At 40.1% G+C, this 19,545-nt stretch overlaps 1 protein-coding gene across 11 annotated transcripts in view; it reads right to left on the bottom strand.

Moving 5' to 3' along the window:
• The window catches only part of Bach2 (BTB domain and CNC homolog 2), a 337,701-nt gene that overhangs the window by 58,703 nt on the left and 259,453 nt on the right, over positions 1–19,545 (bottom strand). The window lies entirely within an intron of this gene.

Genomic DNA, 19,545 nt, shown 5'->3' with positions numbered 1-19,545 from the left:
GCTGTCTCTGGGGCCAACGCATGAGATCATCTGAATTAGCCTCCAGAGGGACTTGGCTGGCAGTGTCTCTGTAGCCTTTGTCAGACTAGTGGACAAAAAAAGTACTAAATTATGCTTGCAAAAAGGGGAGGAAAATCTGACCCTCCAAATGAAGGGGATTTTATATAACTCTTCTGCCATTTTTTTCTCTCCCCTCTATAGTGTAGCTGAGCTCTGAGAAAATCAGTGTTAAAGCACTTTAGCAAGAAGCCAGGCAATTGAAGCCCCTTCTAACAGCTGTTAATGGTTGTCGATGAGCAGGCAGACACCCAGGCTAGAAGGAAGGGAGCCAAAAATAACTCCACAGCAGTATTTTTCAGGATTCAATCATTTGTGATGCTGGAAGGAAGGAGCTTGAGGAACCAGAGTGCAGCTGCCTAAGAAGAGTAAAGGGGCCGTGAGGTGAGGGCCAGGGGCTGCTGTTTCTCAGACACATCACCCCTGAGAAAGACAGAAACAGGAAAACGGGCAAGACAAAATTGGGGAGATTGATGTTGAAGGAGAAAGCAAAGCAGTCCCTGCCTGCAGCGGGAGGAGCTGTTAGTGCCTGGCCCAGGGAATGGGGGAGCTTCCTGAGACGGCTCTTTTTGGTGTGGGTTGTAAATCTGTTTCCTTCTGTGGGATTTACAAGCCCATTCCCTGGTCAGGGAACCACTGTAGGTTGTTTCTCCCAGCACTGGCCTTGCTTGAATGGGGCTGCCCCCTAAAGAGGTTTTGTTCAACTTGCTTTATCTTTGAGACTTGCAGCACTGTGGGTGTTGGGACTCAGTTTTTTTTTTTTTTAAATTACCCCCCCCCAATATCCAGCTTCTATTTGTTTTTTTAATCATATTCCAATCTTAAATATTCTCCCAAGAATTGTAGTGAATGATTTTTTTTTAAACTTTCTTTTCACTTTTTAAATGATTTCCATGCTGGAGGTGTCTTTTTTCTCTGTCACTCCATTCGGATGTACATGTGGCACTTTCAAACCTTGTCACCCCCTCTCTGAGTGTTTTTTTTTTTCTTGCTGCTCTCAGTGAGTAAAACCAAGCCTTTGAACAACACCTCCCTCTGAATTGTATACTTGATCTTTCTGGGTTTGGCAAACAAACCATCACCCACTCAGAACCCAGACAGGGAAGTGGCAGATGACTCAAGCTTCATTAGGAACAAGTCATGCCCAAATAACTTCATTTGGGTCTTGATGGGATTACTGCTCAGCGAACCCAGTAGAAATAGCATCCCAGGATTTTAGCAAGGCAGCTCACATGTCTTAGGTCACTTTCCGAATAATATGAAAAAAGGAGGTTTGGATGAGAGCAATATTAAGTGATGGGTTGCTGGTTGATGGGATGATGTCAACTTCAACTTAAGGAGAAGCATATGGTGATGTGATCTGGCCTCCTGTCACCTACACTGTCATCTCAACTTCTCTCTTTCTGACTTAGAGAAGACATGGGTGGTCATTTCCAGGAGACAGAATGAAGATTCCCCAGTGATGACCACAGACAGATAGAACTGGGGGAATGCATAAAGATTCAATTTATCAAAAATAGATGTTAAATACTATGCTGGGATGAAAAAATTCAACTTTGTAAATACTGGATGAGAGAGGGCTTACAGAGGCGGATCTGTTTGTGACACAGTTGCCAGGAAACGACACAATCCTGGGCTACTTTAAAAGATGTACAATGCAGAGACAGCCGATCATAGTTTCACCCTACTCTTTGCTGTTCAGATCACATTGAGACTCCTGTATTTAGTTCTAGTACTGTGTGTTATGAGCAGGCTTGACCAGAGGATCATGATAATCATTAGATCTGTATCCTAGGTGGCATGTGGGACATGGACTCCTGAGAAAGGGAGACTTCTAGGCATCCACATGACAGTTGCCTCTAGAGAGCACAGGCTACAATGAAGATAAGATATTAACTTTATTCTCTTCTATTCCAGAGGGTATCAATAGGGTCACAGCTGAAAATTTAAGGAAGATTTCCTCTAAAATAATGATGAACTTTCTAGAATTCATAATTGTACAAAATGTAAAGGAGCTCTCAAGAGGAGGTGAGCTCCCCATTGTTGCAAGGATTCAAGCAGATGAGAGAGCCACGTGTGATATCATTACAAAAGGATTCAAAACTGGACAGGAGATTGCATGCTAATGTGTCTTATTTTTTTAACCTCCAATCCTTGGTGCTCCTTATCTCATATGGCAATAACCTGAGAGGTGTTATGGTTCCTTGAACACTTGATATACAAACAACAGATAGAAAGACAAGGTTGATGGTATTTTCATTTACTCTGAATACCATTGGCAAAATAAACGTGCTTGTGAGTTGGCAAAATAAACAGAGCTCTCTTGAATTTCCCTAAGTCTCCTCTACCCCTGTGAATGACACCTTCTTTAAGCTACTTTATACCAGAGTGCTGGCCTCATCCAACCAGTCGGCTGAGATCATGAACTATTTGCAGAGTACACAAGGAGCCTTGATAGGATGTAATGAGAGGCAATACTAAGAAAACAAAGGAGCCAACGATTTCCTAAGTGTGTAAGTTTTCAAAGGCCATCATTCATATTTAACAAAAATTCTACTGTGCCATTGCAGAACCTTGAAATTAAGCAAATACAGAATCAGTAGTCTGACTGTCACGACATTTATACAGGCATTTCTTCCAGGCTTTAGTTTCCCTTCCTGAACAAGTAAACCCTTTCTATTTAGACCTGTCAGGTGAGCAGGTGCAGTCAGTCCCACAGTCCTGCAGTTTTGTTTGAATGGATAGCAGCATGCCCCATCTTGTATTTTCTTGGGCTTGACATAATGACTGAACCATTTAAAAATATCATAAATGTTGTACACACCCTGCCATTCTACACACCTTAAAATGGCAGGAGAAAATAGCCCAAAGCCTTTCCTCCTTAATAATCTCTTGGACCAGTTTTAGGATGGAACCAGGTAATCTTGAAATCGTTGCTAATGAGTGGAAAAGAAACAAGATCTGATTAAAAGTAGAAAAGAGGGAGGATGTGAGGCAATGAATTAAGCTAGGTGAGAGTGAGAGACATACTCTAGAACATGGTGACAGGTAATACAGTTTACTCATGGTGGATATTCAATACACATCTATAATTTACCAAAAATGAATAAAACTTAGGAGAGAATATAGAGGAAGCAAGAAAAATCCTCCTGAAGAGATGGGACTTCCTAGTTTCTGGTGGCCCTCTATTGTCATTGATTTTCTATACTAAGGGCTAATTAGCACTTGACACAGGGTTAGAATTTGTGGGTAGGTCTCCCAAATTTGAAACTTTGACATAAGAATAAGTGATACTAATTTAATTTAATACTAAACATTAATTTGAGCTAAAGAAAATTTTCCAATGTACAGTTTGTAGTAGAGGGAACTTCTTTCAACTCTGGCTTCTGATCATAGATGGCCAAGCGAGGCAGAGTCTGGCCCCCTAGTTCTACAAGATGGGCCAAGAAGAAAAAGCCTGGGATGGGATGATTAAAATAATCATGCTCTTTTCAGAAATCTTTAATTTGACCTAAAATGTATACAGTTCAGTAGTGTTAAATATATTTGCACTGTTATGAAATAGATCTGCAGAACTTTTTCACCTTGTAAATCTGAAACTCTGGATCCAATAAATAACACCTCCTCTCCCTTCAATTCCCTAGTAACCACCATTCTACTTTGTTTTTAAAATTTTACTACTTTAGATACTTTTTATATAAGTGGAATCATATAGTAGTTGTCTTCTTGAAACTGGCTTATCTCATTGATATGATTTAAAAAATAAACACAAGAAGATGGGAAGAGGGAGTTTAAAGAGCAGGGAGAGGGCAAATCCAACTCACATGTCACTGGGAATAGGGGCCCATCTCTAGCTCCAATTCCCTCTTTCCTGGCCAGAAAGGAAGGTCCCCTGGGATGTGTTCTCTGGCTGGACTGTCTTTAGCAGGACATGTTCCAACTCAGGGAGATGGTCCTCCTGGCAGAGTGGGTCCAAGGCCCATCATCTCTGTCCATAAACATACTGAGGGCCCAAGTTATTAACCATCCCTGTTCTATATATATACACTCTATAAAGTCCACAGAACCTCAGCAATTCTTGAAGAATTCTCATGAAAGGTCTTTAGCATCTCCCTGGGGGAAGAAGAATCTGAATAAATAAGTTGGCATTATTTTAAGAGCAGTCTCTGTTGGAATCTCGGAGGGAGAGCAGACGAGGAGATGGAATGTGAATGAATAGTCTCAATGCTGCCAGAGCCTGCTCTTGAGGAACCAAATATGCTTAGAATGTGTGTCCCCGATGGACTTATGCGTGGGGCATAGAATGAAGGGAAATTTGGCTTCCAAAATGAAAGGCAGTCTGTGAAATTCAGTGACACGTCAAAGAGGTCACTGGCAAAAAATGTCTGGGAACCACTGTTACACTCTGGCTGAACCTTGCAGGGCCCTTCCCACCAACGCCACCTCATGTGTCATTGTGAATAAGGCCACATCTCCAGCTCCAATTCCCCCTTTCCCACCGAAATTTCCATCCTGCACAAGAACAAGGGAAGCCTCCTACAGCTCCATGTGGGGAGCTGGACCTGGAGAGAAAGAAGTTTGTGTCAATTGGGAGTTAATGTTTTCATCTGAGCTGACAGACCTCAACTTACTCAAAGGTTAATTTGTAAGTGAAAAAAAAATTCTACTAAAAGATATTTCCAAGTCCTTCCTAATTATCCTTGTACAAGCCTACTGTGAAATACTCAGCAGAACCTCAGCTTTTGCCTTTGCTTCACCAGATTGCTTTCTTTGCTGGTCAACTACTCATCTTGTCACCTACCCACCAGACCCCTTGTCTCTTCTCACAGCCCTGCTCCTTGTGCAGTCTTTCCCACCTCGGTTATAGAAACTTCTACTTTTTTGGGTCCTTCACCCTCCAAACCACAATCATCCTGAATTCTTTTCTTTCTCTCACATCAGTTAGAAAGAAATTCTGGCAGCTTCTCTTTCAAAACAGAGTTGGGATCCAAACCTCTGCATTTTTCCCTTGCAACCACTCCTGTACAAACTACCTCTCTCCTGGATTAACGCAGGACAAGCTTAACAGGTATCCCTACTTCTGCCCTTGTCCCTTGGAGTCTCTTCTCAACTCAGCATCCAGAGCTATCATTTGAAAAGATAAATTGTATTATGTCACTGTTTTATTCAGAACCTCCCCACCCCCCCGCCAAAAAAAAAAATCCCCAATTCTCTAATAAAAGCCAAAGTCATCAAACTGGCCCATCAGGCTATGCATAATCTGTCTCCTTCCATCACCCCAGTTGTAATGCCTGGTCATCTTCACAGTGACCCCTTTTCTAACTATGTATTTAAAGCTTCAATCCTGTCCTCACTCATTAGTCTCCTTCCTGATTTATTTTCTCCTGTAGCACTTATCACCAACTTATGTATTCCTGGTTAAGATCTGTCATCCCTAGTGGGGCAAAAACTCTGTGAAGGCAGTTCTGTCCATTTTGTTTACTGTTATGTTCCCAGCATTGAGCACATAGTAGGTGTTTGATGTAAATATGATAAATGAATGAATAGCTCCTTTTTAGTCATTTAGCCTCAATTCCCTGGGTATCCTTCCTAATGTCAATTCTCGCTTGATTACTATCTTTTGTAACATTCTGCTTTATTTTGCTTCCAGCACTTATAATAAATTATCTTCTTTTCCTATTTGTCTTCAACACTAAATGTAGGTTCACAAGAAGTCCAACTTGTTCTGTCTTATCCACAACTATATCCCCAGTATTTAACATCCAGCTAAGCATAGAATTGGTGCTCAGGGGACACTTCTTTTTTTGGAGATGGGACACTCTTTTTTTTGGACACTGTGTTGCTCAGGCTGACCCCAAACTTTTGGGCTCAAGTGATCCTCCTGCCTCAGCCTCCCTAGTAGCTGAGGCAACAGGTGTGTGCCACCTTGCCTAGCTCAGTAAATGCTTTCTTGAATGAATAGGCACCTTCATGTCAAAATCAATCTAAATACATTATTCATTTTTCTTATCTTGAAATTTTAATCCACAGAAAAGATGAAAGAAGCACACACCCACATATCTTAAATCTGGATAAACCTGGGGTGAATATGGAATGTTGGAAGGAAAAAGATCATGTTAATCACTGAATTTTGCCAAATCTGTGTGCTCTCTTCCCTCAATTGATATCTACCAACTTTCCCTGTGTGTGAAAACACACACACACACACACACACACACACACAGTTTTTCCCAGAAAGTAAATTGCAGCCATTGTGACATTTCACCCCTAAATATTTCACCATTTATCTCCTGAGAACAAGAACATTCTATATTACCAAAATATTACTTTCCCACTCAACAAAATTAATGTTGATACAATATTATAAACCAAAGTCTACATTCATAGTCTCTGAAATACTCTAAGGATGTTCTTTACAGAGTTGTTTTGCAATCTGAGAGCCAATGAGGATGATTCACTGTATTTGTTTTTGTTAATTTCCTTTAATTTAGGACAACTTTGTCTTTTAGGACAGTGACTTATTTTTTTTGCAGGGGGGTACCAGAAATTGAACTTGGGGATTCGACCACTGAACCATATCCCCACCCTACTTTGTGTTTTATTTAGAGACAGCTGCTTCTCCCCACTTCCTAGTAAACCTCATCACTAGTTTTTGGTTTATTTTTTGTTTATTTTTATGAAACATGCAAATGTGCATATATGTGTGTATATTTATAAATCATACATGCATACTTATATATATGCTATATATTATTTTCCTTTCTTTCTTGCACAAAAGGAAGCATACCATATACAATGCGGATACACTTCTGCATTTTGTTTTTGCCTTTAAAGATATATCTTGGAGGGGCTGGGGTTGTGGCTCAGCGGTAGAGTGCTCGCCTCGCACATGAGAGGCCCTGGGTTTGATACTCAGCACCACATAAATAAATAATATAGAGATATTGTGTTCAATTACAACTAAAAAATAAATATTAAAAAAACAAAAAAATATATCTTGGGAATTATTCCTTATCAGTTCACAGCTTCTCTTTTCTTTCTCATGGCTACATAGGTTATAGATATGTGGTTGTATATATGTGAATATCTTTGTGCATGTGGGCTTTTTGTATTTCTATAAATCTTATTTTTTTGTGAATTGTTAGGAACTGAATAATGTCTCCTCTACACAAATTACATAAAGAACCCTAAGGTTACTGACTTCTTAGGAGAATGGAGGGCTCTGTGCAGGATGAAGGGATCAGGGAGTGGTAGGAGCACTAGTGCCTTTAGGGAGGAACCCACCAGGCCCACGGAAGCTTTGAAACCACATGTAAGGCTGGCCACACTGCAGACTTTCATTTTGCCAGTATGATGTCCTACACTTCACCTGATCTTTCTTTCTTCCTTTCTATCACCAAACCGTTTAAATAACCCTGTTATCATTACATAAATACAATAATGTATGCTGTAGGACATTAGAAAGTGCAGACAAACAACAACAAAAAAATCTATCATGTTTCCACCATCCTAAGTCAGCACTTAACAACACTTTAGCACATGTCCTTATGGATTTTCCTTTGTTGCAAGTACACATCACACACACACACACACACACACACACACACACACTCACATTTGTAAGTTTTAACAAAACTGAGAGCATACTGGGCCTATTATTCCTCAATCTTCTTTTTCTAATGATCACTGCCTTTCATTAATACCCAGACCATATCTGAGTTTCTCTGATCCCTACCCCCACTCCCACCTGCTGAAAGTCCTTGTTAACTTGTTTGTCCAAACTAATAATGACTCCAGGGCCATGCACTGCCTCTGGAATATAAATTTCTTGAATCATGTTTAATTTAGCATAGTCCCATTTTTATGTCACTGACTTACTGAAGAAATCAGGCCATTTGTTCTGCAGAATATCCCACCCTCTGTTATTTGTCCAACATGTTGCTTCTTCTTGGCATTGTTAAGCTTGTTCCTCTAATCCTTGATTTTCCTCCAACTGGAAATTATTTCTAAAGGCTTTATATGGTTAAGTTGCATACTGAATACATCCCCAGGGATGGTGTGTACTTCATGACTAGAAGACCCTTAACACCTGCTGCCCCACTAGGAGTGATATGCAGACTAATCTCTGCCTGTGTTAGTAAAGACAGTTTGAGTCCCTAAGGTCCAGATCTGATTTTTCCCTTGTAACTAGAAAAGTATATGTGTGTGTGTGTGTGTGTGTGTGTGTGTGTGTGTGTGTGTGGTGTTATTTTGTGCCTGTATTGGTTACTTTGGTACTATACTAATGTTCACTGATCATTTACCTTAATGGTTTTAACCTAATTGATTATCTTTGCCTGAATCTGTTTGTGGAACTTAAAAAAAAATATGTGCTATTGGATTTTAAATCACCTTGAGAGCAAAGGCTTTTACATCTAGAGATTTAGCAACTCTTTAAGAGTTGATTCTCATTCTTATCACTTTGGGGAGGGGAATGCTTTAAAAGGTAATTTAGGGAGCACCTATACATGTATCCTCAGTCTGAAAAACTGTTGGGACTTACATATTTCCCAAATAAAATAAAGATAAAACTAAAAATGGTAATTCAGAGTAAATCTTGTTTTTAGTAGTGGTATCAGCAATGGAGTCTCAATGCTGGAGCTCAATCTCAGCTCCTATTTTTTTTTTTTTTTTACCCTGAAAGCATTAATAATTCCTAATGGTTTCAGCCATTGCCTGTATGCTGGTGTTTGTCAGATCAGTATCTTCAGCTCTGTGCTCACACCACTTTAATTACATATCAAAGCCTGATGGCCTCTTCTTCATTATGTGCTGCCACATTCCATTTCCAGGTATCTCTGAAAGGTGCCCTCATTCCCCCAGTCCTTCTCCCAGGTATAGACCTTCCTTAGTTCGTGCTCGAATCGGCAGGCATCTCCCGACTGTGCTCTCTGTCAGCGGCTGTTCACATCCACTATGCATTCCATTGCTAGACATATATTCCTTAATTTGTTTTGCATGTGTCACTTTCTGGTTTCATATTTTAGTCAATTCCTATCACTTACCTGGTCAAGCCTAAATTCTTCTATTTCAATTTTATTCTTTTGTAGTAAGGACTTGTGTAATCTTATTATATCCTGTCCAGGGCTCTAGCTGAACCTTTGCAGCACAAACAACTACAGTCACAAGACAGCATCTACAACAATGCTCTTGACTTATTCACCTTTAATTTCTAAAGGTTTAAATTCTTCAACTGTATGAGTCCTTTGGAGGAGATGGTCTCATTTGCATTTCTAAATTAATTCCCCAAAGATGTGACCCATGTCGCGTGCTCCATTCATCTGCTTCTCTCTAGTATTGCACTTAAGCTGTCTTGTCCTGATGAGTATCATGAACAGACACACACTCCTCTGAAGTTAATTCTGAAGTTTTTGGTGCCTTACTCCAGGGCCTATCATTTTGTATTGTTATAAAATTCTTCTTTAATTTAGATGAAATCTCCCCTGTGTAGGTGAAATGCTATTTCTTCTCATTGTCAGTGAATAAGAACATCTGGTTAACATCCATAATAGCCTCAAGTACGAGGCATGGAGATGTTCTGGAACTTTGAAAAAGTCACTACATTTCTTTACCTGAACATCTTATAAATCAGATGGATTTAACCCATTCAAAAAAATCTCCAGAGTTACAGATGATCTTTCCTTAGTATCCTGTGGATTTCCCAAATTATGGTCTTTCCCCTAAATCTTGGAGTTCTGTATTTTGAATTTTTCCCCTTCCTCAGTGGAGGGCACAATTCAGTTCCTGGGCTGCTACAGATTCATTCGGCAGACACAGGAGGCACAAAAAATATCATCACATAGTCTAAAGCATGCTGCAGGAAAGAAGAATGACAGTGTAAGTATTAAAACATCTCTCAAGGTATTAGAGTGCCCATAACTGTTTTCTCTAACTTTCTTTTTTAGTAATTAATCAGATAAGAATAATAGACAAGATAGATAAATTTGAAGCATCAGAAGGACTTCTATGGACAGATTTTTTTTCCCCCCTGAAGATCGAACCCAGAACTTTGTGCATGCCAAGCACATGTTCCACCATGAACAGACCTTTGAGGAAACATACACGTCATTTCATTCTGACCTATGCTACTCAACATGGTTTGACATACAAGGCTAGCCACTGCTCACAGAGACCTGCTTTGCTCCACTCAGTTCCTGTCTGCCTTTGGCAATGATGTCATCTCTACACACATTTGGGAAGAATAAACTGTCATTTGGTTTTGCATATGAAAAATTTAAAAAAAGAATAGATAGAACAAAAATGATGATTTAGAAATAATCAGAAAAAATGAGCTGCACTGACATTCGATACTATCTTTTATAGAAAAGAAGATAAAATTAAATGGTTACTATAATAAGCTGAGGCCTGAAACTATGGCCTTCTGTATCCTTCTTTTGATTTTCTTCTAAACCTAGGAATCTTTGATTGGCTAGATCCCAGTATTTCTTTTCACCCCTGGGCTAAATTTTTGGCTTGGTTGGGAACAGCTGCCAGTATTTCTTTTTGCTGCCAGTCAGTCAAAAAATGTGCTCACATTGGAGGCCTGGCTGCATCCCACCCAGGGTGCTGGATGCATTAACTTTTTCACACACAACCTTTGCCAGGCTGTACATGGAAGTCCATCACAGACATTAAAGCTCACTGCATCACTAGCTAGCTTTGAGGTGGTGCCAACGTCAGTTAGAGAGACTGTCAACATATTTTAGGAGTCTGTGGCAAAGTGATGAATTTTACTACATGCACCAAGTTAATGGGGAAAAAGAACACTTCCGAGATTAGGAAGCCAAAAGTGCTATTATTTAATTGCTCCAATTCTCAAAGCAAAACAAACCAACGCCTTATCTAGTCTGTGACTTGGTTAAGAACTCAAACAAATATGAATATAAATATATAGGTATTAACTAATTAGTCTACATGATTTTGTTCAACTTTCCTTATGCGTCTTAAGAACAGAACAGCTTTTTTTTTTTTTTTTTTTAAATGACAATCATGCTTCAGTCTAATGCTTGTTGAGTATGATCCATTTTATTAAAAAATTCCTGAATCAATTTCCTGGCTTACAGCATATCCAACCAAGATTCCAGGTGTTCTCACCATAAGAAGGGTCTCTTTCAAAGGGCTGTTTGCTTTTATAACTGCACACCCACCAGAAACGTTGCGAACACCCCAACAATAGAGCTGAAACCTAAAGCAGTTTGGTGACATTCCAAATTTTTGAATGGAATGTGAATCCATTAAGATTATTAGGTAACTTTATTGATATACTCAAATTTGTGCCAAATGTTAAAGATGCCAAAGAAAAGACAAAATAAAAACTGGCTCTTGGATTCCAACTCTTGAGAATTTTGGTGTGGAAACTGTATTTTCTTGTAACTTACTTAAAAGACACACCATGCTTTCTCTCTTTTATTGCATTCTCAGTTTTCAGGAAGCAAAGAGAAATGAGATACATAATCAATGTTTCTGTTCCGTTTGGCTTTCAGCCTAAATAGTCCTGCACTTTTACTGGCAAAGTAGGACAGGTAATAACAGCGAACAAGAGACCTATTCTAAGAAGTACTGGCTCAAGTAAAGTACCACTACATCATGAGTGACTCATCATGAGTGATTACTCTACAATCATGAAGCCAGGCTAATTGGACGATGGCCTGTGGCCAAGCTCTTGCTGGCATGACCCAAACACCCTTGGCTGACAGCCATGTTGTCTCTTTATCACACTTTTTTTTTTGGGGGGGGGGGTTGGGTGGGAAGGGAAGATAATCTAGATGGGAAGTGAAATAATTAAAAATAAAAATCTTCCCAAGTACTATTTAACTTCTTATCATGAATTAAAAGTTTAATTACGTATCCTGTTAAAGGCCTGGGTCCTATGATTAAATATGACAAAATAATAGTTATGATTACTGATCAAGTGAGGAACTTTATAGCTCTGAACTTTGTCTTTAAAGCTATTATTAATTTTAATTGAAATAGTTAAGAGTCTCCATAGTAGGAGAAAAAAGAAAAAAAGATATGTAAGGGACATTTTGTTCATATATACAGAAGAGTTTTAAGAAGCACAGATATGCTGGTAACTAATTTGATAAAATTTAATGCAAACAACTTTATTGTTGAAGTCCTTGTTATAAATCTATATAAAATGTTGATTATTGTGGTCATCTTATGAGATAGGGATAAACGGGTTTAGTGAAAAGAAACCTTAAAACTGGCTTTGAAATCAGGTCACTTAAAATGATTTTTAGATATGTCTTAGGTTTTTGTCTACTCAACTCCTACTACTCTGCCAAAAGAGGAATGCATTTCTGCATCAGTTTCTTTAAATAGGACTTACTGGCCTCAGGATTTAAGAAATGTAAGAGGTTTGAAAACAGCTTATGCATCTCAGTTTTAAAATTAGCTATTGCTGTGGCTATTTTCACCCTAGATTTCCCTCCCTCCATATCAGCATCCTCCTGCAGCCTTCAGAGATGGAATCACAATAGAATCTGCTCCCCCTTTTCATGGCTTTGCTTTATTGCACCCCCATCTGAGGCTGAGGCCCAGATTTCAGGGTTGGAAGTCACCTCTGCATTACTATAAATAAGTTCTGCCTTGAGGCATTTCAGAACTATCAGCATGATTCTAGGACTTGAAAACTTCTTACTTGCCAGCAAGTAGTTACCTGGAATATTCTGACTTCTTTATTTATTTGCTTTTTTTTTTTTTCATCTGCTGCCAAGTCTCACTAATGCAACTTGGAAAATTGCACCACAGCTTTTAATGAGGATTCTGAGGTAAGAGCCATTTCATCAGAGAAGACTGTTCTTTCCTTTTATGGGAATAATAACACCTACTGTTTCTATAGCACCATCCTTCCAAGAAGCTGAACATATCACGTTTCATTAATCTGAACAGCAACCTTGCAAGTCAAGCTGGGAACTAGTATTGTTACTCCCTGCACACTCATGTTGGAATTGAGGTCATTAAATGTAAAATAATTTTCTCAAAATTCTACAACCTTCTGAAATGGTTAGGGAGCCATGATCTATTTGCATCTTCTGCAATCTGCTTATGTTCTAGGTTATCAAATAATCAGTGGTCCTATAAGTATTTTAACTTCCATCTCCTGTGAACGTCTGTAAGATATTTTCTAAGAATGTAAGGGAGTAGTGACAAAAATAAGTAACACAACTGATCTTCTCTTCTGGAGTCCTGTAGTTCTTTCCTTTCCTGAACACTTTTACTCCTATTTCCACAGTCTTTTCCTTTATCTCTTAATATAAACATCTTTTCTCTCTTCCTGGAAAACAAGATTTCTTCTCTTTCCTTTCTGTAGAAACCTGGAAAAGTTCAAGGACCATAAACCTATAGCATGGGATAGGACCTCAGAGACCACCCAGTTCAACTCTATCTTTTTCAAATAAGGATGTGCCTTGAGAAGTTGAGTCCATCTGCTTGGTCAGTAGATCACTTGTGCACTCAAGGACATTCATTTACCAATTGACTTCTGTCTCCTAAATCATCTAGTTTTCTCTCTGCCAAAATTTTCCCATGAGTCCAGGTATTAGTCAGAATAGGTGGGGCTCTATTGTAATAACAAATAAAACATCACATTCTTGTTTTATTTTGAGATGGGATCTTGCTATTTGCCAGGTTGGTCTTGAATTCATAGGCTCAAGTGATATTCCCACCTCAGCCTCCCAAGTAGGTAGGATTATAGGTGCAGGTCATCAAGTTCAGCTAAAACATCAAATGGTAATGGCTTAAGGTAGAAGTTTATTTCTTATTCGTGTCAGAGTCTGATTTGAGTTAGATGGCTCTTCTTCCTGACTTTCCTCAAATAGTGACTCAGGGATCTGGGCTTCAGCTTTACTGTCTTCAGAATTCTTTGTCACCAAAGAATGGGAAAGAGCACGAAGAACTCAGACCTGCTTCTAACTGCTTCAAACCAGAAGTGACATGAGTTCATCTTACATATCATTGGAAGATCTAGCCACATGGCCTATCTGATAAAAAATTGAGAAAAATTGGGTATGGGCGAACAATGGTAATCTTCATAAAGGAATGCAAAAATGCTAGAATTTATTCCTACTTCAAACAAACAAAGAAAAAAAAACTAAAGCTAAATGAAATGTCTTTTGATGTTATTTCCCTCCAGCTACTGGTTCAATTCATTATTCTCTTTAACTCAAGAAGCCTCAAAAAAATAGCCTATATTAATTTTCTTCAATTCATCTCCATTCTCTCTAAAACAAATTGAATTGGTTTTTGCTCCTATTTCCTTCCCAAAAGTGTTCAATGAAATCACAAGTGGCCTTGACTTTGCTGGATGTCAGCTTTCAGCCTTCATTTAGCTGACTATCAGACTCATTTGACACAGCTGATTATTCTCTGTTCAAAATGCTTCCTTTTCTTGGTTTACTGCACACTATACTTTCTTGCTCTTCCTCCTGCCTCAATGACTGCTCCTTCTTGGTATACTGTGATGGCTCTTCTTCATCTTCCTGACCTCTCATTTCTGGAAATCCCCAAGGCTCAATCCTGAGACCTCTTTTCTTTTCTATCTACACTTACTCCCTTGGTGATTGTTTCTAGTCTGTGGCTTCCAATATCTTTGATACTCTGGTATTAATACTCTTAACTAGCCAGGTGCAGTGGCACATGCATGTAATCCCAAGAGGCTGGAAGCTTGGGAGGCTGAGGCAGGAAGATCACAAGTTGGAAGCCAGCTTCAACAACTTAGAGGGGCCCTAAGCAACTTAGTGAGATCCTGTGTCAAAATAAAAAATAAAAAGGACTGGAGGTGTAGCTCAATGGTGAAGTGCCTCTGAGTTCATTCCTACTACCAAAACAAACAAATAAACAAAATCTCTTAACACTAGCCTAGGCTTATACCCATGAATTCCAGTCATACACATGCAACAGTGGACTAGACCTCTTTACTTAAATGCAAACAGGTATCTCAAATGCAAAATATATGAAATAGAACTCCCAGTCCTTCTCAACCCACCCCCCAACCTCGTCCTCCCAGTCTTAACCAATTTCAGTTAATGGCAACTCCCTTCTTCTATCAGCTTGGGCTCCAAACATGGGAGCTATCTGTCCCCTTTCTTTCCTCCCACTTTATACCCAATCTATAGAAAAACTCCATAAGCTCTATCTTCAAAATGCCTCCAAGAATCTGACACTCCACTTGCCATGGCCCTGGTTGAGGTCACGTCCTGCCTCAGTTACTGTCTTACCCTCTTCAGTGTTCTCCCTGCTTTTGCCCTTGCCCTCTTTCAGTCCATTTGCACACAGCAGTCAAAATGATCTTCTCCTGTGAATCCCTTGGGTGGCTTCCCAGCTCATCCCAAGTAAAGGTCAAGTGTCTGGCAAGGTGCACAGTCCAGCCCCATCTTCTCCCAGACACACCTCTTTCCATTCCCCGCTTGCTCACTCTGCTACTGCCTCAGACGTGCCATGCCTGCTCCAGCCCCTGGCCCTTCCTTGCTGTTCCTCTGCCTAGCTCCCTCCTTCCCCAGATATCAGCATGGCTGGCCCCCTCACCTCCTTATGCTCCTCAAAAGTTGCCCCTGCAAACAAGCCACTCTTGAGACCCCTCTATTTAAAAATCCTGATACCTGTATCCTGACATTTCCTAATCTCCATTATTGTTTTATTTTCCTCAGTGGCATCTAATTGAGTACATTTGGGATTTTTTAGTTTTCTCTCTGTCTTCCTTCTCCCCATTGGAATGTAAGTGAGGTTTACCCAGAACCCAGAATGGTGGCTCCTGGTACATAGAGGGACCGTGAACTGCTGAATGAATGAGGAAATAAATTAGTGGGGAAGCAGAGGCCCAAAGGAGTTGTGTGGTTTGCTAGAGACCTTACACACAGGTGGTGCCAAGTCCCAGATTATGGTTTTTCCATCCCCTTATGGCTGATGGTTCTTAGTTTTAAAAAAATTCCCCTTAGTCTCATCCTGGTAAAGAGTCGTGGTGTCTCCTTCAGAGTTCTGTTTAATTGGTATATGGAGAGGTCAAAGGGCTGGTTGCATGCTCTGGGGTGAATGAGTGTTTTACCTGTATCCCCCTGGTCATGCCACTTCCCAAAGGTGTCACCCATTGTTTTCTTCAAAACCTCCACCTTTCTCTGCAGCCACACCCAGGCTCAGAATGCTATTGGCAAACTGTGCTGCAGCATTAAGTAGCTTCTGTAGCACTACATACTGAAAGGACCGTCTGATGATAATCATGACTCTCTTACTCCTTTCTTAAAAGACTGGACCTAAACCATCCCAGAGACATTAACAGCTTTCATAGCCTCTAAAAACTTCCAGACAAGAAGATTCCATAATCTTGTTGGCATCCGCACTTGGCAGTACTGCTGCAGGAACATTCTTTATTGCACCCTATGGTGAAGACAACACAGGCCTCTTCTTCCCAAGCTTTCTGGGTCAGCTTTCTCTCTTTCTCTTTTTGGTACTGAAAAGAATAAGATTTATCACAAGCTGGAAAGAGAGAGCAAGGATATGAGCAAAAGTCTAAAACATATTTGTACCTAAGAGGCCATATTTATTTCCACCCCTTAGACATCCTCTGCACCCTTTCTCTTTTCTAGAGGATGAAAGAACATAGGAAATAAGACAAAGAGGGTGGCGGACTCTTGGCAATAATCCCCTGACAACTGCTATTTCCCTAGCCTTCTGTGAAGGAGCTAAGCAGCCTCCTGAGAATGGGATGGAGACAAACCCTCTGTGGCTGCACAGCTTCTCAGGAAGCACACCCCATTTCTGATCTCAACTCCACACACCAAGAGATGGAACTTCATGGCAGTGATGCTACTTCTGGCGTGGCTGGCATCCAGCGTGATATGGTCTCCATGACCTTTGCTAAGAATGTGTCTCCTGAGCCAACTTTAATCCTAAGGAGCAGGGGGAGGACAGCCTTGAGGTGCTTGTAACATAACCACTTTCTCTTCTCTCTTTGCACAAAACATAATTTCTAGTAGACTAAAATGACCAGTTTAATTATACTGGAAGTACTTAGTACAATGACTGATTTCCTACTATTTGCTGACATTTTCAATGGGGAGCCAACACTCAAATCCTGTAAGTTTCAGGTCTATCTTTCAATCCATTTTAGAGAAGAGAAAAAATAAAAGCGAAAGCAATTGAATTATTCCTTGACTTCTAGAAGGAGGCCTCTTTTTTAAATCTCTCCCCTCTCAGGTTAAAGTGGAAGCTGGGCACTGAGTGAACATTTGTTGGAGTTTTCCAGCAACAGTGAGGATTTCAGGGTAGAAGTACAGGACTAGACAGTAGTTAGATATGAGCTGGGTTTGGCCTAAACTGAATTAGGGAGAAGGGTGCCAGTTTACATTTGGAGGTTTCACAGTGCAAGAAAAACTCTCAAACTGATACACAACATTAGCTGTCAGGTGTGAGTTGAGGTGTGGCAAGTGGGAACATGGGTGGAGGCAGGCCAGAAGTTGATCAGAATTAAGTGATAAGATGATGTGAGGTTAACCATTTCATTGCTTTTTCTTGTATCATGGGGACCAAATGCTAGTTAATTCTAAAGTAGCAATTTGGGATGCTTGCTTATTTGCCAATTAATTCAAATTCTATGAAGTTATTCACAGGGAAAAGTGTGACTATTTTCACTGAGCCTGCAAGGGAATTTCTGTGTGCATACAGCAGAGGAAAACCGTGCTCAGTGCATTGGCCATGGACAGGTGCTGAGCAGAGGAGGAGGCTCTACCAAGGAGGCTCCAAACACTTATAGCCCCACAGAGGAAAATGCTACTGGGGCTGGTTTGCAGGTCCCATTATTCAGACACTTAAGAGCTAGATGACTGACAACAGAGATTCATTTAAGAAAGAAGGAGAGAGCGTATATGGGATGGGAGAGAGGAGAAGGAAGGAAAAAAGGAAATGGAAGGGAAGAAAGGAAAGGAAGACATCCAACCCATAGCTCTATGGGTTAATGTCAAGACTGCAGGAATGGGGGCAAACAGAATGTCGTCATGGTTTGGAGGACAAAGATGATGTAGGGACAACAGTCTTTTTAGAGCCTGGGAAGCAATACACAGCCAACTTTATTTAACTGGAATAAAACCAAAAAGGTCAAACCGATTTTTGTGGGATATATCTACACAGGGTGCCTCTTATTTTAAATAGGAGTATGCAATGCCGTGGAAATAAGCAATTATTAAGGATTTGTTCTAAAATGAAACTTTAAGGTTATGTCATAGGCATTTATATGCTGGTCTCCTTTTCATCTTACTGCACCAGTATTGTATTTTGACTTTAGAATTATAGGGTTCTTAAAGGTAAGATAACTGACAGATTCAGTGACTAGACCAGGACCCAGGGCTAACCTGGGTGTAGGTCACAATGGTCAGAGAGTCTCAACATGGGGCCAACAGAGTCACAAAAGAGAAACTAAATTATGTAAAACATGACTTTCATTAATACATATATTTTCATATCATCTAATTATTTTTTAAAATCAGTAAAAAACATATATAGAAAATGGTTCTCAAATAGGTAACAGAGAATAAATAAACTGTGAGCATCACCTCCTTCCTTAAGATCTTTCTGGACAATTGGAAGTTTCCAAATGGTTCCAGAGATTCTAGAGTTGGAGTAAGTAAGAAAGGCGTTCTTGTTCCCATCCAGAGAAGAAAAGGCCTTATATTTGACAAATGCTTATTATGAGACAGGCACTGTGCTGAAAACTTTTATATTATCTCTCCTAATCCCCACGACACCCCACTAACTGGTTAAGTCTGCCCTGCTCATGCAGATGAGGACACTCCAAGCTCAGGATCCCCACGCATACTGCCATTCTCCAGCCTGTCCACATTACTAGGTACAGGATGTTGGGCTCCCTGCACCAGCCCCAGTTACTTTGTCTTCAAGTGTCTTGCCCTTTAGTTTCTACTCTCTCTCTCTAGCCATCTACTTACTCATGTCATGAGGAGTGGTAATGGAGCATTTTACGGTGGGTACATAAGAAGGATCTGAATGTGGACATACTGAGTGCTTATGCAGTTCTCACTTTTATCAGGGCACTCTCCTGCCCTCAGATAACCATAGATTTTGCTTAACAAGGGACTGGGATCAGGTGGAGCTCTATATCTTGTGTGCTTGTCTTTTTTTGTTTTTGCAGTGCAGGAGAACTCAGGGCCTCACCCATGGCAGGCAAGTGCTCTACCACTGTGCTACATCCCCAGCTGTCTTTTTTTTTTTTTTTAAATGTTGGATCTGAATGTCCATCGATGGAACACATGCTTTCTCTGTCACTTTCCACTGTCTTATGCACAACTGCTTTCATTAATACTATTTGCAAAATCTCTGAGGGCATCTGGGTTTGTGACCCCTAGAATTTGATGGTAGCTATAATCACGAGCACCTCATACATGTAAGTGACGGTGTGTTTGTTTTCTCCTAGGATTGCAGTGAAGAGCCGCTTGGTGGAAC

Source organism: Marmota monax, unplaced genomic scaffold, assembly GCF_021218885.2.
Source record: "Marmota monax isolate L192 unplaced genomic scaffold, Marmota_monax_Labrador192_F-V1.1 WCK01_AAM20220418_F8-fsc00013, whole genome shotgun sequence".
In the NCBI taxonomy this organism is placed as follows: Eukaryota; Metazoa; Chordata; class Mammalia; order Rodentia; family Sciuridae; genus Marmota; species Marmota monax.
This window is presented reverse-complemented; position numbering and strand designations above follow the sequence as displayed.